This window comes from Lepisosteus platostomus, chromosome 5 (genome assembly GCF_059453375.1).
Source record: "Lepisosteus platostomus isolate fLepPlt1 chromosome 5, fLepPlt1.hap1, whole genome shotgun sequence".
NCBI classification, from domain to species: Eukaryota; Metazoa; Chordata; class Actinopteri; order Semionotiformes; family Lepisosteidae; genus Lepisosteus; species Lepisosteus platostomus.
In genome coordinates, this window is record NC_142615.1 from 60,249,764 (window position 1) to 60,266,226 (window position 16,463).

Here is a 16,463-nt window from a genome sequence, read left to right on the forward strand (position 1 = left end):
ATATATAAAGTTTATTATTACAGTAACGATTAAGTTAAATAACTTTTTAAAGATTTTATACACTTCATGTTTTCACAAATTATCAATAGGGTGATAATGGCCAGCTTCTGCTCTATCCATCTATAACATTATTATTATATAATGTTTAGAAATCTTAAGAATATTTTAATAAAATCCAATAAAAATTAAAAGCAACTAATTATATTTAGACACAACTAATTATATTTCCTTACTTACAGACCAAGATAAAATACAGTTATAATATTTTTTATGAATACCCACAAACTGAATGTAAAATTAACATTTAAAAATTGTTCAACCCACTTATTGCTCCATTTCCATCAAAACTTTACTTAATTTAATTCCAGTTGTTGTCTGTCTGTCTGTCTGGACAGGAGAAGACTGGTCACTTACTGGCTGAGCTGTGCAGCACCAGGACAGCGAGAGAGAAGATGGACAGGCAGCTCTCCATTGTCATCAGGACAGAGTGCAGCTGAGACCCCTGTCTTCACCCCTGAGCCCACAGGGCAACTGAGCTGCTGCTCCGCACCCTGGACCCCCAGTAACAACACAGCCCCCCGCCCCGCCAATCACACACAGCACTGCCTTTTCAGACTGACAGCAGGAACCTCTCACACAGGCGGGACGCCAATCACACAGGGCCCTTTCAGTCTTCTCCATATATATCAGAGACACATCACTGTTTCCTCTCCCTGAAGACACTCCCAGCAGCGCGGAGGAGAGGAGAGACAGGAGCAGCTCTGTGTGTCACTGGAGGAAACACAGATACAGATACAGACAGCAGGGCCACAGGTGCTACAGGGGCAGGAAGAGATCAGATATTAAACAAAAAAAAATCTTTGCAGTTCTAGACAAGTATTATAATTGAAAATCAGTATCAAGATAATCAATTATGTATATATGGTCCTGTAATTCTTGCTGTCTGTATCAGGAAGTGTCTAGAACGTGGTTCTGTCTTGCTGTCTGTGTCAGGCAGTGTCCAGTGACTGGTGTCCTGAATATGGTTCTGTCTTGCTGTCTGTGTCAGGCAGTGTCCAATGACTGGTGTCCTGCAGTGACTCACAGAGTTGTTGTGTCTCCAGACAGTAATGTCTTCTGGTCATGGTCAAGGGCAGTGTGAGGAGAGCCTGTGCTCAAGGTGGCAGTGAGGTCACTCAGGTCAGCACAGGAATACAGAGACAAGGTGGACTGAATAAGAACTGGCTGTCCTGTGACTGTGATCAATAATTTAAATGAAAAAGAAAGAAAAGCCCAGCAGTGATTGTCCCTTATGTACTGAGCTTGTTTGACAGCAGCTCTTCCAGTTGACTCCCTCAGACCCTCAGTCTATCTCTGCGCAGCTCCAGTCCACACAGATGTTCCAACCCCTCCAGCTGTGGCCCCAGTGTCTCTCTGTGTGGAGCCAACTGTGTGACTGAGACTCTCTAACAGCACAGTGGAGCTGAACTGATACTGATAGACTGATGCACCACTGGGCTGAACAGTGTGAGGGCACAGCTCACATCCTCTTCCTTATTATTATAGGTAGTAGTAGCAGTAGTATCAGTGGCAGCAGCAGTTGTGGTAGCAGTAGTAGTATTAGCAGTTATGCTGTATTTAAACTCTCCTGTTCAATATAGCAGAGTTCTTGTGTTACAGCTTCACCATAATAGCTGCAGCAGCAGGAGCCACAGAGCAGGAGTCAGTTTCAAATTTGAAAAAGCAACAAAATAATGAAATAAAAAAAGTTCAGTCCTTGTTAATACAGTGGTGATTTAAGGCAGAGCTGTACTGGAGCTACAGGTCAGGCTCTGCAGTGAGAATGTGGTTTGTGCTCCTCTGAGCTCTTCCAGCACAGGAAGCCAGGCTGTACTGTGAGGCTGTGGGTGTCAGTGTGATGAGGCAGCTGAGAGCTGAGCTGTACAGAGAGACACACAGGGAGTCCAGTGTTCAGAGCTCCAGTGCTGCACAGGGAGACACAGGGGAGCCCAGTGTTCAGAGCTCTAGTGCTGCACAGGGAGACACAGGAGAGTCCAGTGTTCAGAGCTCTACAGGGTGACAGGTCCTCTCCCCACACAGCTCTCTCAGTGTGTCTCTCAGGGCTGAACAGGAGGGGCTGTTCCTGTCAGAATGGAGGCTGACTCTCAGAGCTCCAGTGTCAGTATGAGGAGACGCTCTCAGACCTGACTGCTGCCAGAGCCTCTGAGCCTGAGTGGCCATGAGCACTGAGCTCCTCAGCAGCTGAGAAAAGCCTCCTGTCTCCTGTGCTCACAGTGTGGTTGAACACCTGCACTGTCTTCCTGCTCCTTCTCTTCTCTCTCCCCTTTCCTGTCTCTCACGCTGTGTGTGCTCTTGTCTGTCCATCTCTCTCTCCTCTTCTCTCACTCTGACAGTCTGTGCAGAGTATCTGAAGGGGATGTTACATTGCTTGGCAAAGGAAAAGACTCTCAGAGGCAGAATAAAACAAAAATATTTTCTCCTCTCAGTCAGATTCACAGCTCAGACTCACACACAGAGCTCTGAGTCCCTCAGTACTTTACCCAAACTCCTCCCTCCTGAACAGACAGAAGCTCATCTCCATCCTTCTCTTTATCCCGACAATTCAGAACCAGAGGACATTCAGACAATCAGTGCTGCTCCATGAATAATATCAGACAGAACAGCCTGGACTCAGGTCACATCTCCCCCTTTTCTCCTTCCTCACAGCCTCTTAGTGTCAGAAGTGTTTTACTGAAAATTGAGCAATATGTGTTTATCTCTTATTATTATTTTTACTGATTTAATGAACAGCAGTATTGCCACTCTTATAAGTGTAATATGATTATCAGCAGCAGCAGACTGATGGCCTTGTCTACAATAGTGACCAGTTGACCAGTCTGTACCTCTGAGCAGTGGGACTCAGATCACACAGAAGACCTGTCTGTGTGTTATTCCACACCAGCCCTGGGATACAGCGTCTCCCACACGTCTCTCACGGAGTCTTCTAAATATACAGTTAAACAGATAACAGTTATACAGTTAATTCAATTATCAAACTGGCTGAGGAACTGAGAGCTCGAGTGGAAATAAAACCAGGAGATGCTCTTCAACCTCCAGGATCAGGAGTCTGATCCTCCTGGCTTCTGTTCTGTGGAGATTCGTGTAAAACGCTTAAAAGCGCTCATTACAGGAACGTGTGCCCTTTCTCTTCTGCTGTACGGGAGTATGCTATACAACGCATTAGTCTGTGAAGTAAACTATTTTTTTGTTAATAAATTGTATTCCTCGGTTTGTCGGTCTCCTTCTCCAGCTGTTATGAATCGCCTCTCTTCACAGCCTGGTGTTTTTTCTTTTGGAGATGTTACAGTATATCTGTAAGAAAAGCCCCCCGGGCTCCGGACAGGAGTCTCCTCCAGCGGAGACGCGCTCTGCTCTGTCAGAAAGAGCGCTGTGACGTCACAGACACCAGCCAGAGCGCCGGGATCAGAGCGCGAGACCGCGGGAGGCGCGCGGAGCGCACGGAGGAGACTTATTGATCACTTATCTATCGACAACCAATTAATTCAACTGAAGAACCGTAGAATAATCGATTAACTTCACTGATTGGTGAGTACTAATTCTTTTCCCGTTTTGACCCTGTTTTAAATATCTAGAAAACAGTCAATACAGCCTGTATCGATCAATTTCAATAGCGCCTTAGTGTTAATAATGTTCAATCCAAAATTAAAGAATTATTATTCAAATGATTGTTTAGGAATTGTATGCTAGAGCTTATAAATTATATTCCAAGTTGATAAATTCTTAAAAACTATATTCCAAGTTGATAAATTTGTGTAAGTAAAAGCTTAAATGCATTTTTCCACTGTTTACAAATCATATGTATGGTAACCACGGCGACAGGCGAAACGTCACTGTGCAATGCTAGGTGTCTCGCCTTCGTCACAAAGAGCGGTGTGACGTCACGGATAGCAACTAATACTAATATTGTCTTCATGTTAATATTAGTGTGAGTACAATCGGTAGTTTTAACATTAATGCTAGTGTTCATGTGAGTATTAATGATGCTAGTGCTACTGATTGTTTTAATGCTAGTATTCCTGTTAATATTAGTGATAATTATAGAGATAAGGTTAGATTATTTACACTAGTAGTCATGTTAGTTTTATTGATAGCATTACTGTTATTATTAGTATTATAAGTGTAGTAGTATTTTGTGTCAGTGTTGGTGATGATGATAGTGTAAGTCTTAGTGATAGTGTTACTGTTGCGATATAATTGGTATTTGTATTAGTGTTATTTATAGTGTATTTGTAGTTATGAGCGTATGTGTTTGTGAGTGTGTGGTGTATGTGAGGAGTGTGTGGTGTCTCTCAGTGTGTGAATTTGTGTTTGTGAGTGTGTGGATGTGTGTCTATAAGTATTTGTAGTGTCTATGTGTGTGTCTGTGAGTCTGTGTAGTGTCTGTGTGTGAGTGTTTGGATGTGTGTCTGTCAGTGTGTGATTATGTGTGTGATTGTGTGGGTGTATATCTGTGTGTGTGAGTGTGTGTGAAGTTGGGCTTGGGCTCCACTGGTGTGTCTGACAGAAGTGATCCATCAACAGGTGTTGAGGTCCAGAGCTGTTTGCGAATGGAACCACTTTCTAGAGTCCAGACCCACATCCACAGATCTGTGAGTGCCCTGTTTTTATCACTATTACTAGTAATGACAGCAGTAGTAATAGCAGGAGTATTAGTATCAGAATTAGTATTAGAATCTGAAGTCATGGTGGTAGTAGTAGTAACAGTAGTAGTATTAGCAGCAGAAGCAGTAACAACAGTGGCAGTTGGATTATCCAAGCAGTTACTTCAGAAACTACGGTTTTACACATTTATACTCTACTTTTCTATGCATGTTTTGTAAAGTGCCTTGATGCTCTGGATTAATTAAATTAAATTTATTTTTATATAGCGCCTTTCACAATAACTAGGTTGCCCCATGGCGCTTAACAAAGGAAGTGACTGTACAGTGGATATAAAAAGTCTACACACCCTTATTGAAATTGCAGGTTTTTGTGATGTTAACCCAGAAATCAAGATAAATCATGTCAGATGTCTTTCCATCCTTAATGTGACCTTGCAACCAACAAAATTCAAGAGAAAAATTTTGGAAAAATAATTGAAACTAATAAACCTACAACACCCTGGTGAACCCCCCCAACCAATACTTTGTGGAAGATCCTTTTGCATTTATTACAGCAGTAAGTGTTTGTGAATAAGTCTCCATGAGCTTTGCACACCTGGACTTTGCAATTTACTCTGTAGACAAGCAAATCTGTTCAAGGAAGAAACTCAGTTTAGTGAACTACTGGTGAATTCAGCACAGGTTTTGTCATCACTTGTCAGGATGGCTGAGTGGTCTAAGGTGTCAGACTTGAGAACTGATGTCTTTCATCTTCGTTGGGTGTTCTGGTCTCCAAATGGAAAAATGGGATTAAATCCCACTTCTAACAGCTACTTTTTTATTTTGTGTGTATTGTTCCTGTCTTATTGTGCTGACAATGACAATAGGAGGAAAACAGAGAAACCGCTTATCAAGAACATGATGGGCAGGAAAATGCTTCGTCAACACTAAAATGTGATTAGCAGAAAGGAACTTTTAGATGGGCTACAATTTCTGCCTTAAGAACTTTTTGAGCTGTCTGTAAGTAAAGAAAGATTTCCGGTAAGGCATGCATTCAAAAGTCAAAGACCGAAATATAAAAGCAGCAACACTGCGATTTGTGAGTGTTCTGTAGTGTTAAGATCCACAGGTTTCCATGCTTCTTGGATTTCTTAGCCCAAGAAGTGATTCCTGTTTCATTTTCTATTCACCAGTTCGATTTGCATTACGCTCCTCAAACCTCAAAACCAAATAACAAACGCTAATCAAAGTTGCACAAGGCCTACACTACTTTGCCCCGTCTAAATACCATAATGTGAAATTAAGAAACAGCAGTATTTTGACAAAGTGCGGTCTTCAAACAGTAAACGCTCAAGTGTTTATATTTACTTGTGAGCAGACCAACCTTGATTTAGGAAAGCCTTTGCTCGCCCCTTGCTTTAACAACGATATCTGAATCGAGCCCCAAAGTGGTAAGAAAGCTGAATTACACAAAGCACATAAGACATTGGGTTGTCACTGTAAGCTATCACGTCCTGCTTGCACTGTCCTACTAAAAGATTAGAGGGATCAGAAAGGACACAAATGACCCTTGAATCCACAATTCTGAACTTAAGGGTCACCAGCTCTACCGACTGCACCTCTCTTGCTCCTCTACTACAACAGTAATATTACTAGCGTTGGTTGAACATGGTATAGTAGGCTGACAGCTGAAACACATGGCTCACAAGCAGTGACAGAACCATTATCATATATCACTGCAGCATATTGGTTTGGGAGCAGGAGTAACTATCCCATGTAAACATGTATGCCTCCATTAACATCGTATAGTAGGTGGACTTTTGGGCTATGAGGGTTCAAACCCTGTCCATGCTTCTTCATTCTGCGCCACGTTTCTTTATCTAGGTCTTCAAATTACTTTGCAAAACATTGGTTCTTGTTACTCTTTCTCTTAAGCGGAAGATTGGTAGTTCAAGCCAACCTAGAGGAGCACGTCTTGTGATTCCCATGTAAGCATAATATCTGCTCAAACTCGATTATTGTTCTCAGTGACACCTTAAACATCTTGATATTTGCAAGAAATGCAAATATTGTGCACGTTTCAAGCTACAAGAAGTAATCAATTTAGTACTTAAGTGAATATGATCTGGAATGCTCAATAATGACCAACATCAGCAGCTTCCAAGAAATTAATTAGAATTTGATCTTCATACTCACCTTGCATTCTCAGCTATAATACTTCAAAATTACAGTGTAGATTTGGTGGAGAACTTCACAAGCATTATTAGGTTTGGACTGTACAATTGTATTTTAATATCTTGGTATATGTACCTTCATTTTAATATACATGTTACCATAAATGCTGTTTAGTATATTGTACTTTTGTTGTACTTTTTAAAACATTTTACCTGAGGACCCAAGGGGACTGTTATATCTTGTGATACATGCAAGACATCTGTAAAAGAAGGTGAAATTTTAATAAAATTGGTGATTAAAAGAAAACCACAACTTGTATGATATTATCCCTCGATATCGAAGATCAATTGAAGGATTTGAAGAAACTATCAAAGAAACAACAGCAATACCAGATGATTTGGGTTTTGAACCAATGATTACACCTCAATAATCAATTCATCCTCAAAAAAAAGAAGAGACAGGCATGTTTTGAGCCTCATAATGATCCTCTTCTGGATCCACAAGAAACGTGTTTTGGATGTACTTATAACTTCCATCAAAGAGAGATCTCATCAGTTGCATGCAATTGAAACTTTTGACTTTTTGGATGGTATTGAAAATATTTTTTAAAAATAAAATAAACAATTTTCCAAAGAAGATCTCATGAAGTATTGCCAGGATCTATTCTTAGCGTTTGGTAGTGATAACACTGCTGATATTGATGGGGTAGAAACGTACGATGCTTTGACAGGATTTCTGAAGCGAGAAGTCCTAGAACACCGCCTATAAATGAGCTAGGATTCATACCAAGAAATACTTTTTGTTTTCCACCCAGAAGGCTGCTATTGCATTACACATCTTGTGAAGATTACCAGTCTTGGTAGCTTCTGGGTGTGATTTTCCAAAACCGAAACTAATAACAAAATTATTTAAGATGCACCATGTCCAAAAATTGTAAATCGAGACTAGTATTACTACAGAAGAAAATATTTAACTGAAATATTAATAAGACTATGTAAGTATAAAAAGTAGAACAATTCAATTTATATAACTTATTTTTTATTCTTATTAGAAATGGGCTCACACACCGGAAGACACTAACGTTTATCTTTGTTAGAGTATGTGAATAACAGTTTAACCCAAAATGTTTGTAATTTGTGTAAATTGTGATTTTGTTAAAATTCAATAAATCACCTATCAACAATAAGAAATTATTAAGAAAGTAAACATTATTTTATTTCATAAACTATAAAACATGAAGAGAGTTTACAGGTCATATTCTTCGCTTTGTCTTTTAACTTAAGCATTCAGGATCCAAGCCTCTGTGCGGATGGTTGTATTTCTCTTGTAATATCTTGTAATCATCAAAAGTTGTTGTTTAGTCCTTTAGTCCTTCAAGAAATCCCGGGTGAGATTCAACAGGTGTCTTCTTCAATTAGTTCAAATCATTTGTTGTAGTTAACAGAACTAAATGCTTTGGAGGTACATTTAATACAGCAGAGCAACACTGTAGCACTTCGTGTGTGACTGAACTTAATTGTGTAAACCTGGATCTCTATGAACATGAGCAAAGAGTTCTCACTCAGCAGATTTCGATGTGAGCACAGTAATATAAAGCACTTGGAGATGCCAGGGATTGAACCTGGGACCTCATACATGCAAAGCATGCACTCTACCACTGAGCTACATCACACACTGAGCTACAGGACACACGCACACATTTTCTGTACAACTCCAGTGATAAAGCTCTGTAAATATTGTAGAAGAACCTAAAGGGGTGAAACAACGCTCCAACCACAGTAATGGTAACAGGAAGGATCGTGTTCTTATTTAATGTCCTTTTGAGATGCCTTGTCGATGCACACAGGCGTTAGAGCTGAATAATGTATTTTTAGTGATGTTTGTAAAGTAAGATGGAACATGTTATTTCTATACCAGGAAGAAAGGAGCAGACTCTTAAACTTTAAGAGACAGAAATGACACCTTATCATAGCTAACATTAATTAAAACGACATCACAATAAAAGAGTCGAGCCTTGAGTGAATCAAATTAGTTTTCATTGGATGTCTGTGTCTTCATAAGTTTGTAGGTGAGAGAGAGGTTTGCGAAAATGTGCAGGTGCTTCTTAGAAGTGTGTTGGTGTGTTGGCTCAAATAATTGAGCTGGGTTTGATCACGGCCAGTGCATCCCCAAATCTTTTCAAGATAATCTGTCATCCGGTAACATCTTTTGAAACTAGCATTCGAGGTAGGAAGCGTGTTCTTAAACACCAAAAAATCCAATAAGGAAAAAGCAGACCTCTGGACACAAGATGGCAGTGCGATATTAGAATTCCTGTGTTCTTGACGGATTCAGACTCCTTCTCAGATGTCCTTGCTCGACAACTAACTTTGTAGTTGAGGAAGAGCAGCTCGGAAAATACCCACTCAACAAGTGAGTGCATTGGTTGCAAGGAGCTGTTTTTTTTTTCCTCGCAGTAATCATTATTAACCAGAAACAGCAGCACAGGAAGGTCACATTTGTGATTATGTCACTTCTCTGCTTCAGCAAGGTCAATAAAAGACTCTGAAAGTAGTAAAGCAAAACTGAACTCAAAATCATATTAGGAATTCTGAGCGATATCTCCATACAGGTAATCCAACAGAACGTTGAAATATTTGAATATCATCTCTCTGTATATTGCGCTACTTTTAACCCAGAGTAAAACTATTGGATTGAAGGAATGCTAACCGCTGGGTTAAAATGTATAGTTGTTATTTGGAGAAATCTGTAAACTCGTGATCTTATATGTTTTAAAAGACAGCACAGGAAAAAACAGTCCTGATTATTTTCCGGAGACGGAGCACTGATGACCTATCCGAGCTAATTGATAAAACCCACCCAGTGGATACTCTAGCAGAACGTCAAAGAACATTCACCTTTGTATCCAAAGAAACCACAGGAACAACATCAGGAAGCACAATCAATTCCCCTTTTAAATCTTTCCTGTAAGGTATGCTATGTGAATTCATGAAGTTAATCCTCTGATCTCTTTTGATCATGAACAAAGTATTTCTGATGGAGCGCTATGTTCAAAGATTTAATAAGTTTTACCCCTGCCAACGATTCGGCGTGAAGACAGACAAAAGCAGCTCACCACCACAGCCAATATTAAATGTACTTGCCGGTACACTATCATGTGCACTGCCTCAAAAGTGATCTCGGCAGATGTTGTTCCCTACATAAAGCTGAACGTGCCAAAGAGAATTTCTGTTGAGAAAACAAAATATTTTTTCTGCCTTGATGTCAAGCCTGTCTTTTAGAAAGTCTATCTCTAAACACGTCCCGCAGCCTAACAAAAAGCGTTTTTACTGATTGTATTGCAGGTCTTAAAACATTAACATTTGGCAGCAGTGGGATTCAAACCCACGCCCCCAGAGAGACTGGAGCCCAAACTCCAGTGCCTTAGACTGCTCGGCTACACTACTGTACCTTCCTCCATATCCATCTTCCTCACATTGCTGACTTGGACTGGGGGTCTTCAGCTCTTGTCGTCGGATCTAATGATATCATGTGGAAGTGACTTCACCTTCATCTTCCGAGATGCTTTCAATAGCACAAACGCTACTTTCACCGGCCCAAACATAGCAATAACGAAGGAGGTGGGTTTCATCCTTTGTGCTGTTTGTAGGGGCGCAACTGTCACGGACGTCCAAAAGGACTAACCGTGGGGAGCAGGAGAGCGGAAAAAGACCCATATGCGTAGCGGCGAGACGGGAAAAAGGCCCGGGCTCATAGTGCAAAGAGTTCAGGATTGCCGTATAGAAACCTATGCCCTCAGGGAGCGGACGTGGGGCGCCCTGGTGCTAGGCGGGTCTCAGGACATCCAAACATCAATGCTGAGCGAGGACAGAGTGCAAGACCCGGAAATATATAGCCCAAGGGAAAGAGAGGGACAGGAAGGACAGCAGACCGGAAACTAGGGACAGGACAGAGAAGGAGCGCCCCCTGGCTGCAGAGGGCGTGACAGCAACTCTACGGTGATCTACTGACTTGAAGAGCAAAAATCAAAATCCTCTGCTACTACTATTGCTTTTTTCATAGTTTCTTCAAATCTTTCATTTGAACGTAGATTTTGAAGGATATTGATGATAATACCACATAAATTGTGGTTTTCTTGTGATCGCCAATTTTATTCAAATACCAGCCTTTTTTACAGTTCCTTGCGTGTGTCACAAGGTATAATAGCCCCCCTCGCATCCTCAGCTAACATTTTAAAATTACAATAGATTATACAGCATGCATGTTTACATTTATATTAAAATTAAAGTAAATATACAAGAATACATACAGTGCTAACCCAATAATTCTTGTCAGGTTCTCCAACAAATCTGCGTTGTTATTTTAACATGTTTCAGCTGAGGGTGCAACAGGAGTATAAATGAATTTTCACACCAGCCATTCAAAGACCAAATTCCATGAGTGAACATTATTTTCTCAGAAGTTACCGGCATTGGACTTTGCCGGTGGTATTGAATTATGTCCACAACTGTTGTAGTAGTTCCTTCTTGAAATTCGACACGTGCAAAGCACTCGTAATATCATAGGTGTTAAAGTTCGCTGAGTCTATTCGAGTCATGGTGTGTATCCCTGCCTATCATTGGGAGACGGGTAGCTTTTTTACACTCAGATTCCAATCTTCAATGCTTTGTGGGAGAGATTACATAACTTTCATTTTCTCACATTTTCTGACGACTGTTCCAAAGGGGCACCCTGTCAATTCCGAATACTTTTCAAAAATCTGCCTGCATGTTTGATTATTGTCATTTAATTTCGAAAAAGTTCAATATTGATCATAACTAAAGAAAATAATGATCACGAACAAAAAAGGGATAAAGATGCAAGTCGATCTTGAATCACAGCTGGGTGACATGGGCTTCTGTTCTGATATGGTTGTACGAGAAACAGGAGGAATCGCCAATCTCCTATAGAACATGAGTTGAATCAGGAGTGAGACATTTCATATACTCGTGCATATGTCAACGCCTGACCTACATCGTAAAACTAACATTAAGTTGTCAGAGACATTCATTTATGTACAAACAAGAGACAGACCAAGTAATAATTCTACATTAGTTCAGGTGGGTAAACCTTAACTAACTAACTAATAAACCTTTTAATAATTCTACATTAACGTGTCCTACACTGATCAGACTAATTGACATGGTCTGATTCAGAGCCTGTGCAGTTCGTGCTAATTACAACAAGGACAGTTCTGAACCCTCATCACCGACCTGAGCACAAGTTCAGCTGTTCTCCAGTTTTGTTACGCATGGTTTTTCATTGCAATTGAGTTCAGAGCTGGAGCTGATCTCCAGACAGTACAGTGTTTTGGGTAAGTTGTCGAAATTCGCATGAGGCTGCAGACAACTTACCCAAAGTGTTTTCTATAGCTTTCAGGTGGAGTTCATTTATATAAAAGAATGTAAGTGGTATAAACGCAACAAGCCAGACGGCAGGCCAACCTATAATTTTCTGACGCGAGGCCTGACGCATTATTCATTACGCCACTGACCCTGCTATTGCAGTACTAAAAAAAACACATTTTCTACATTTATGTCTGTTTAAAAATCACTCTAAAAAAGACAAAGGGTTTGTGTGTCGCGCTAAAAATCCTTCGGCTGAGACGTAAAACCGAGGTTCTGACTCTCTGTGATCATTCAGGAGAATGGTGGTGGTGGAGGGGAATCCCCATTACCTGTAAAGCGCATTGAGTGGAGTATCTAGAACAGCGCTATATAAGTGTAAGCAATAATGATTATTATAATGTAAAATGCAATAAAAAAAAATATCAAACTTTGATTCAAAATAGATTAATGTAAAAACTGATAAAGCTAATGCTTTTTTCAGGGCTATATCTACTTTTTTTTAAAAAGCTAAGTCTGTCGCGATCGTGAAAGTTAGAGAATGTGTTCCAGCGGGTGCCTTCATATCGTGAGCGTCAGTCTCGCCCATAGCTGCGAGAAAGTTAAAAGCGCACAAGTGATCTGTCTTTCGTCAAAGTAATTGCCGGAGCAGTAAGACGCAGAGCACCATCCAGCAGCTGTAGACGATGTTCGGGGAAGAGCTAATTCTGTTTTTAGCACAGGGAGTGAGAATGAGCTCAGTCCGGCTCCCAGCAGAATCCATCCTGGTTTGGTTACAGTGCGTCTGAGGCTCTTTGGATCGCAACGTAAAAAAAACAATTGCTCACATCGTGTGACTTCCACGACAGGAAGGAAAGATATCACTTAAAAAAATCAGAACTGAAGATTTGGATCCTGGGCCTCAATTTGATCAAATTATTAAAATAATAATTATCAAAATATCAGATTGTGTTTCTGCAACATTTCGTGCACAGTACACCATTTTAATCTAAAACAGTCACAACGAGGGCTTTACACGCAGTCTGGGGTATTTTCCCCTTTTATATTTTTGCCACTTTATATCGAACCTGTTATACTCCCAGATGTGCACAGTAGCTTGTACTTAATAAAAATGTACAATTCACCACTGGTATAAACAGATGTGTGCCGTGTTTGCCTTTGTAAGCATTTGTTTAAAAAATAAGTTCACAATACGACAAAAAAACAGAAAGCACAAACTTTATAATACAACGATACAAAATCAATACCAAATCATTATGCCAATTAAGTACCTATCCTTTGAAAACAGAGAACACCTTTATATCTACAAAAAACATGACATTGTATGTATTTTTGAATTACAAAGCAGACAGAGTAGTCCCTTAATTCAAAGATCAGATCTTGACCAAAACAAGACAATCAGACGTGGGCTGAATTCGGAACAGGAACCTCTACTTCGTCGTTTATTGAGCTTTTGATCAATGTCTGAATGAAACAGATTCGCTTTTTTATCTCTTTGATTAAAGTACACAAAAATTGTAAATATTGATTACAATATTGTATATAATGTATAATTTGAACTACATATTGTTCAGGTGTGAATAATTGTATATTTTAAGAATACATTTCTAAAACAAATCATTGGCTTTATTTACTAGTTTCTACACCTATAAAAATCTTTCTTTGATGTATAATAGACCTTTAACTATATATGTATAATAGTCCTCTAAATGTATCCGTATAATAGAACTCCAACCATTTATGTATAATAAACATATAATCATAGATGTCTAATTGACGTATAACAATATACGTATATTAGAATTTAATTCTAGACCAGTTACGGAGCAAATTTACACGTCTAAGGTATGCGTTTAATAGTCATATATTCTACATCTTTTGCCCACTGGGATGTGCCGATTTTAATTTAACAAAGCTAGATACACAGACAGTTTGTTTCTTGAAAGCGTGTTATGTAAAAAAGAGAAAAACGAAAATATATAGATGACAATCTTTCAAAGCTGAAGATTTTACTTTTGAAAAATTGACATTTTATGTATGCAGATGCATTCGCTGGTTTTAGAACTTTGCTGTGCTTCCTGAATCATTTTCAGCGTTATAAAGTGGGTGTAGAGGGAGCGATCTCTTTGTAGAGCAGTTGACAGGCTGGAGATGTTCAGACTACTCTCGTTATTTCTCAAATGTTTACATCATTTTTCTTTCACGCTAGGACGCAACTGTGTACATGGGCTTGATTTTCGTTTCACTGATTCTCATTGAAGATTTGGGAATTAACGACGAAAGATTCAGTTTGGCAGAAGGTTTGGTTCACAATGGTCTTGAAGACATGCCCATGTAGAGCAGCGTGTGATGATTTGTACTATAAAAGACCAAGTGCTCAAAGTGACGTCTGCGTTTACCGTTGAAACTTTTCATCTCGGGCGCACGTTTAGAAAACAAAGATAGAGTAGTTGTGTTGTATCACCCTAAGACATCTGTTAGCAGAGTGGCGCAGCGGACCTGTGCTGGGCTTGTAACTCAGAGATTGACTGATCGAAACCATCCTGAGCTATGTACATTTTATGCACGATTGATAAGCACACCATCAGTTTAATGAAGTACATTAAAACTGATTTTTATCTCGTGTGTGTGCAAGCTTCACACTTACAGTACTCTTTAATCTTTACCAATAGCAGATGCCCAAATGTATCTTTGGTTGTTCTGAGATCCTTGATAGTTTCCTCAAATCCTTCAAATGAACATCCATTTCAAAGCAATTATGTTTAATTTTATTACAATTAAGGTACATATACAAAATATCAACGCACATTTGTATAATGCTCATTTAATAATGATTGTCAAGGATTATCAAGTTCTCCAACAAATCTGTGTTCTAATTTTAAAATATTTTAGGATACAACGGGTGTATAAATGAATTCTCCTGACAGCCAGTTGAAGATAAAATTCCACACGTGAAAATGGTTTTCTTGGACATTGACAGGTACTTAATTGTTTACTTGTAGTTCCACACGAGTAAAATAGATATTTCCTGCAAATTTCAAGAGGGCTTGCGAAGAAATCCCATCAAGCTTTAGCAGAGATTATGGTTACAGCGGAACAGTCTGAAGCTCGTCCCTTAGTGGATTTGAACCACCAGCCCTTCATTTAACAGCTGCACAGAGACACACTCCCGTTACTTTTTGCCATTCACACGTTTGTAGTTAAAGAATTATAAAATACTGACATTTTCCTGCCAGCCGGCAGTATTTCTTCTGCACTGACCATGAATAACCAATAACTTTATTTCATCTTTCGCAGTCTGTAATCCTTAGAAAAGGAAGTGAATACTTGTATTAAGCTAAATCAAGCCGACGGAGATGCACTGCCGTTGTTTTTCTCCACTTTTCGTTGAAAGGAGAAAAATCACTGACATTTTCTTGCGGTATTTCTTCTGTCCTGATTAGCAAGACTTATATTTTATCTTTCAGAAGTTGTATGAATTTCTTGAAGTTCAGAAACAACTTGTTCCACAAAGGAAATGAACACTTGGTTCAAAGTAAATCAAGACGTATGTATCTCTCGCCGCGTGTGCTCTTATCTGTCCATCTCTCTACTTTTCTCTCACTCTGACAGTCTGTGCAGAGTTTCTGAAGGGGATGTAACACCACTTGGCAAAGAGAAAAATTATCAGAGGCAGAATAAAAAATCATTATTCTCTTCTCAGTCAGATTCACAGCTCAGAGACAATCGGACAGAAGCTCCATACTTCTTTTTATCCGTCAATCCAGAACCAGAGGACATTCAGACAATCAGTGCTGTTACATGAATAATATCAGACAGAACAGCCTGGACTCAGGTCACATTTTCCCATTTTCTCCTTCCTCACAGCCACTTAGAGACAGAAGAGCTCCTGGTTCTCCTCTCTGTGAACTGGGCTCAAGACTCACTGATCTGTCAGCTGTGGACTCTGTTCCAGGTCAGAAGCAAGAAGCTTCTATTAACCCTTTCCAGGACCTCCAGCCCTTCAGTATTACTTTCTTTACTGTATGTCAGTCTCCAAACATGTTTTATAAATGTTTTATAACACACGTGAGTGTGGAATTATCTTTTTATGTAATAAACACAAGTAGTGACACTTTGGTCAGTACACTGTATATTGATTATTAGTAGCCGATGGGCCGATGGTCGTGTCTACAGTAGTGACCAGTTGACCAGTCTGTAGCTCTCAGCAGTGGGACTCAGATCACACAGAAGAAGACCTGTCTGTGTGTGATTCCACACCAGC

General features: G+C 39.7%; 1 non-coding gene across 1 annotated transcript; it reads right to left on the bottom strand.

Moving 5' to 3' along the window:
- Positions 1-8,415: 8,415 nt before the first annotated feature.
- trnaa-ugc (transfer RNA alanine (anticodon UGC)) lies at positions 8,416-8,486 on the bottom strand. Its single transcript has one exon. It is a non-coding gene; the product is annotated as a tRNA-Ala (tRNA).
- Between the last annotated feature and the right edge of the window lie 7,977 nt (positions 8,487-16,463).